This window comes from Harpegnathos saltator, unplaced genomic scaffold (genome assembly GCF_003227715.2).
Source record: "Harpegnathos saltator strain DR-91 unplaced genomic scaffold, Hsal_v8.6 scaffold473, whole genome shotgun sequence".
In the NCBI taxonomy this organism is placed as follows: domain Eukaryota; kingdom Metazoa; phylum Arthropoda; class Insecta; order Hymenoptera; family Formicidae; genus Harpegnathos; species Harpegnathos saltator.
Window position 1 is genome coordinate 479,001 of NW_020230287.1, and position 6,000 is coordinate 485,000.

The following is a 6,000-nucleotide window of genomic DNA, read 5'->3' on the forward strand; positions in this document are numbered from 1 at the left end:
CGATTTTCGGTACTGATTTACTCTTTCATTTCTCTATAAGAAAACAGAAAATTAATACGAATCGTTCATTTATCCGCGTTAATTTGATGGAAAAATTACGTATTGATCGGTCTTCGGTTTTCGGTTCTGATTTATACTCTCATTTCTTTATAAGAAAAGAAAAATTGATACGGATCGTGCGTTTAACACAGTTAATTTGTTAAATAAATTAAAGGGGTAAGTACCTGAAAAATAAGAACAAATTGTCATTGCACTTGGACAATTCTCTGACACTGATTTACGGTATTAATCGATATTCGGTTTTCGGTATTGATTTACTCTTTCATTTCTCTATAAGAAAACAGAAAATTAATACGAATCGTTCATTTATCCGCGTTAATTTGATGGAAAAATTACGTATTGATCGGTCTTCGGTTTTCGATACTGATTTATACTCTCATTTCTTTATAAGAAAAGAAAAATTGATACGGATCATGCGTTTAACACAGTTAATTTGTTAAATAAATTAAAGGGGTAAGTACCTGAAAAATAAGAACAAATTGTCATTGCACTTGGACAATTCTCTGACACTGATTTACGGTATTAATCGATATTCGATTTTCGGTACTGATTTACTCTTTCATTTCTCTATAAGAAAACAGAAAATTAATACGAATCGTTCATTTATCCGCGTTAATTTGATGGAAAAATTACGTATTGATCGGTCTTCGGTTTTCGGTACTGATTTATACTCTCATTTCTTTATAAGAAAAGAAAAATTGATACGGATCGTGCGTTTAAGACAGTTAATTTGTTAAGTAAATTAAAGGGGTAAGTACCTGAAAAATAAGAACAAATTGTCATTGCACTTGGACAATTCTCTGACACTGATTTACGGTATTAATCGATATTCGGTTTTCGGTATTGATTTACTCTTTCATTTTCTCTATAAGAAAACAGAAAATTAATACGAATCGTTCATTTATCCGCGTTAATTTGATGGAAAAATTACGTATTGATCGGTCTTCGGTTTTCGGTACTGATTTATTCTCTTATTTCTTTATAAGAGAAGAAAAATTGATACGGATCGTTCGATTAACAGAATTAATTTGTTAAGTAAATTAAAGGGGTAAGTACCTGAAAAATAAGAACAAATTGTCATTGCACTTGGACAATTTTCTGACACTGATTTACGGTATTAATCGATATTCGATTTTCGGTACTGATTTACTCTTTCATTTCTCTATAAGAAAACAGAAAATTAATACGAATCGTTCATTTATCCGCGTTAATTTGATGGAAAAATTACGTATTGATCGGTCTTCGGTTTTCGGTACTGATTTATACTCTCATTTCTTTATAAGAAAAGAAAAATTGATACGGATCGTGCGTTTAACACAGTTAATTTGTTAAGTAAATTAAAGGGGTAAGTACCTGAATATAAGAACAAATTGTCATTGCACTTGGACAATTCTCTGACACTGATTTACGGTATTAATCGATATTCGGTTTTCGGTATTGATTTACTCTTTCATTTCTCTATAAGAAAACAGAAAATTAATACGAATCGTTCATTTATCCGCGTTAATTTGATGGAAAAATTATGTATTGATCGGTCTTCGGTTTTCGATACTGATTTATACTCTCATTTCTTTATAAGAAAAGAAAAATTGATACGGATCGTGCGTTTAACACAGTTAATTTGTTAAATAAATTAAAGGGGTAAGTACCTGAAAAATAAGAACAATTGTCATTGCACTTGGACAATTCTCTGACACTGATTTACGGTATTAATCGATATTCGGTTTCGGTATTGATTTACTCTTTCATTTCTCTATAAGAAAACAGAAATTAATACGAATCGTTCATTTATCCGCGTTAATTTGATGGAAAAATTACGTATTGATCGGTCTTCGGTTTTCGATACTGATTTATACTCTCATTTCTTTATAAGAAAAGAAAAATTGATACGGATCGTGCGTTTAACACAGTTAATTTGTTAAATAAATTAAAGGGGTAAGTACCTGAAAAATAAGAACAAATTGTCATTGCACTTGGACAATTCTCTGACACTGATTTACGGGTATTAATCGATATTCGATTTTCGGTACTGATTTACTCTTTCATTTCTCTATAAGAAAACAGAAAATTAATACGAATCGTTCATTTATCGCGTTATTTGATGGAAAAATTACGTATTGATTGGTCTTCGGTTTTCGATACTGATTTATACTCTCATTTCTTATAAGAAAAGAAAAATTGATACGGATCGTCGTTTAACACAGTTAATTTGTTAAGTAAATTAAAGGGGTAAGTACCTGAAAAAATAAGAACAAATTGTCATTGAACTTGGACAATTCTCTGACACCGATTTACGGTAGTAATCGATATTCGATTTTCGGTACTGATTTACTCTTTCATTGCTCTATAAGAAAACAGAAAATTAATACGAATCAGTTTCATTTATCCGCGTTAATTTGATGGGAAAATTACGTTTTATAAGTCTTCGGTTTTCGGTACTGATTTATCTCTCATTTCTTTATAAGAAAAGAAAAATTGATACGGACCGTTCGTTTAACCAGTTAATTTGTTGAGTAAATTAGAGGGGTAAGTACCTGAAAAATGAGAACAATTGTCATTGCACTTGGTCAATTTCTCGCATTGATTTATGGTATTGATCAGTTCGTTTTCGGTACTGATTTATTTTCTCATTTTTTTATAAGACAAAAAAAAATTGATACGAATCGTTCGTTTATCCGAGTTAATTTTTGTTGAATAAGTTTAGAGGGGTAAGTACCTGGAAAATGAGAACAAATTGTCATTGCACTTGGACAATTTCCTGACACTGATTTAACGGTATTAATCGATATGCGATTTTTCGGTACTAATTTATTCTTTCATTTCTCTATAAGAAAAAAAAATTCATACGGAGCGTTGTTCAGTTATCCGCGTTAATTTGATGAATAAATTAAATATTGATCGGTTTCAATTTTCGGTACTGACTGATTCTCTAATTTCTTTATAAGAGAATAAAAATTGATACGAATCGTTCTTTTATCCGACTTAATTTGTTGAATAAATTAGTGGGGTAAGTACCTGCAAGATGAAAACAACTTGTCATTGCACTTGGATAATTTTCTTGACATTGATTTATGATATTAATCAGTCTTCGGTTTTCGGTACTGATTTATTTTCTCATTTTTTATAAGACAAAAAAATTGATACCAATCGTTCTTGTTATCCGCGTTAATTTGTTGAATAAGTTTAGACGGGTAAGTACCTGAAAAATGTAGCAAATTGTCTTTGCACTTGGACAATTTTTCTGACACTGATTACGGTATTCAATTCGAATTTCGAGTTTCGGTACTGATTTACTCTTTCATTTCTCTAAGAAAACAGAAACATTAACACGAATCGTTCAGTTTCATGTTTTAGTTTGATGGAAAAAGTTACGTCATTGATCGATCTCGGGTTTTCCGGTAAACTGATTTAAGTTTGCTCATTTCTTTATAAAGAAAAGAACAATGATACGGACGGTTCGTTAGCAGAGTTACATTTGTTGATTAAATTAGAGGGGTANGGTGGCTCGAGAAAGCGCGTTAAGATGGGCCGAACGGAAACACGGAACATGCGAGAGAGGGAGAGAGACTGAGACAAGGGAGTAGAAGAGAATACACGTAGTACTTTGAAGAGAAATCAGAAAGACTAGAGAGAGTGTGTGTGTGAGAGAGAGAGAGAGAGAGAGAGAGAGCGAAGGAGACGACTAGAGTGTGCAAAGACGTGCCGAGACTAGAAGGAGGATGAGAAGAAGAAGAAGAAGAAGGAAGAGAAGGAGGTGGAGGAGAGGAGGAGGAAATAATAACGACCCCGACGACGTCGCAGTGCTGCAGAAAGGTTGACGACCCGACGCCAGGCGACGCCCTCCTTCCCCTCTCGCGCCGACGCTCTCCGCAACCATCGCAACCCCTTTTGCAGCTACCACCTCTCCACGGCCACCGCCATCGGCCAACCACCTAAACCACCCAACCGCCCCAACCAACCTCCCGTCCTGTGACCCCCACTCTTCACCTGATGCCGCACATCGTGAAGCGCATGCATAGCGTACGTACGTACGCCAGCATCAGGGCCACCCTCAAACCCCACCTTGCTTCTCTTTCTCATTCTCTCTCGCTCGCACCCTTCAACCCTCGTATCCCGGCCGTCGCCACCACCAGCAGCACCACCATCGTCACTACCACTACCACCATCACTACCAGCAACGTTACCCTGCGACCGTCTGGCCAGGGTCGGGGTCATTGAACGTCTATAAAGATTTTGACTTCGCGCCACCGTCGCCGCCGCCGCCGCCGCCACCATCGCCACCATCACTACCACCGCCACGCCACCACCACCATCACTACCATCACCACCACCGCCGCTGCTGCTGCCGCTGCCGCCACCACCGCCGCCGTTGCAGATGCAGGAAGCGAGTTACACCCTTTTATACAGAATGTAACATAATTTGCCGGCCGTCCGAAGCTGCCGCCTGCGAGTCGGCCAACAGCAGAGGAGATGTCGGGTCGATTTGCCAATATTAATAACGCGGAACGAGAACCAATGTCAGTCTATTTTTACGGGCAAAAGCATTCGTCCTCGCGCGCTCGCGTGTCCGAGAGTCGATAGTCTGCTTGTTCCGGATTTCGGAACAATTGATATATAAGAGCATTATTCCCGATTAAGTACTTGCTCATCGACCAGAGAGAGAGAGAGAGAGAGAATCACGTGTGACTTGATCATCTCGAGAGCGGGATAAGCGCACACTGTCGACGTGTCATTTATGTTAGCAGCACCCCGCTGAGATTCGCGAGTACGACATCTCGAGACTAAGGCGACGTTTCACACCAAAGCACGACTCGTCGTGATCGTGGAACTCTCGCGGAGACCACCACCAGCGCCGTGCACCGGCCGTGATGTAATTTCGAACGAAGGGACACTTGAGAAATTTAACTGAATATTTCACGGCGGGACACGCCCTCTTTTACACAGAAGAAACGTAATGCAATTTGACACCCTACGCGCGCCGCGCGACAAAGACTGGCTGTTTCTCGTGAAATTCGCTGCTAAAATCGAGCGTGACAAATCTATAACGCGACCTCTCACCGATTACATAGTATGCATACGCTCACGTATCTACCTAGGCATGTAATGTACCGCCGGCGAACCTGCATCGCACGATTTCAAGGCGTACCTATATTGATTTTATCGTCGCTCTTGATTAAGCGCGCGCGTTCACGTCGAACAAAATATTCGACATTCAATTTGCGAGCGTTGCGACAGCCAAGAATGCACTCTCGCAACTTATCAAAGATGAGAGAGAGAGAGAGGGGGGGGGAGAGAGAGAGAGAGAGAGAGAGAGAGAGAGAGAGAGAGAGAGAGAGAGAGAGACTATAAACAACGGAAAAGGAAAACGGCCGCGAGAAAGAGAGAGAGAGAGAGAGAGAGAGAGAGAGAGAGAGAGAGAGAGAGAGAGAGAGAGAGAGAGAGAGAGAGAGAGAGAGAGAGAGAGAGAGAGAGAGATATGTCGTGTATAACGACGAGTGAGATAAGAGACAGTCGTGTCGATTGAATGAGAAACGCTAAGACCCTGATAACACGATCACGCTTGTCAAGATGCCGCCGTAACAATTTGTAGAAGGGATAATCCGCGCTTTTATCTCGCACTCGTCCCACTCCTCCCCCAGCGGCCACTCTTTTTCGGCTGGTCGAGCGGAGTAAAAGGAGCTAGAAGAGAAACGACGAAGAAAAACAGAAGGGGGAAGAAGAGGCCTCGCGACAGAGATAGATCGCGTCGCGGAGCAGAGACGTCTCGGTGAGAGACGGAAGACAAAGGAATTAGGGAGGGCGAGGAGGGTTTAAGTCGAGTCTGGAGGAAATTTTCGCCGCGTCCTCACGCGGAGCGGGAGCAGCAGCAGCAGCAGGAGTAAGAGCAAGAGGAGGAGGAGGAGGTGGCGAAGGAAGAGGAGAAGAGAGACGAAGACGAGG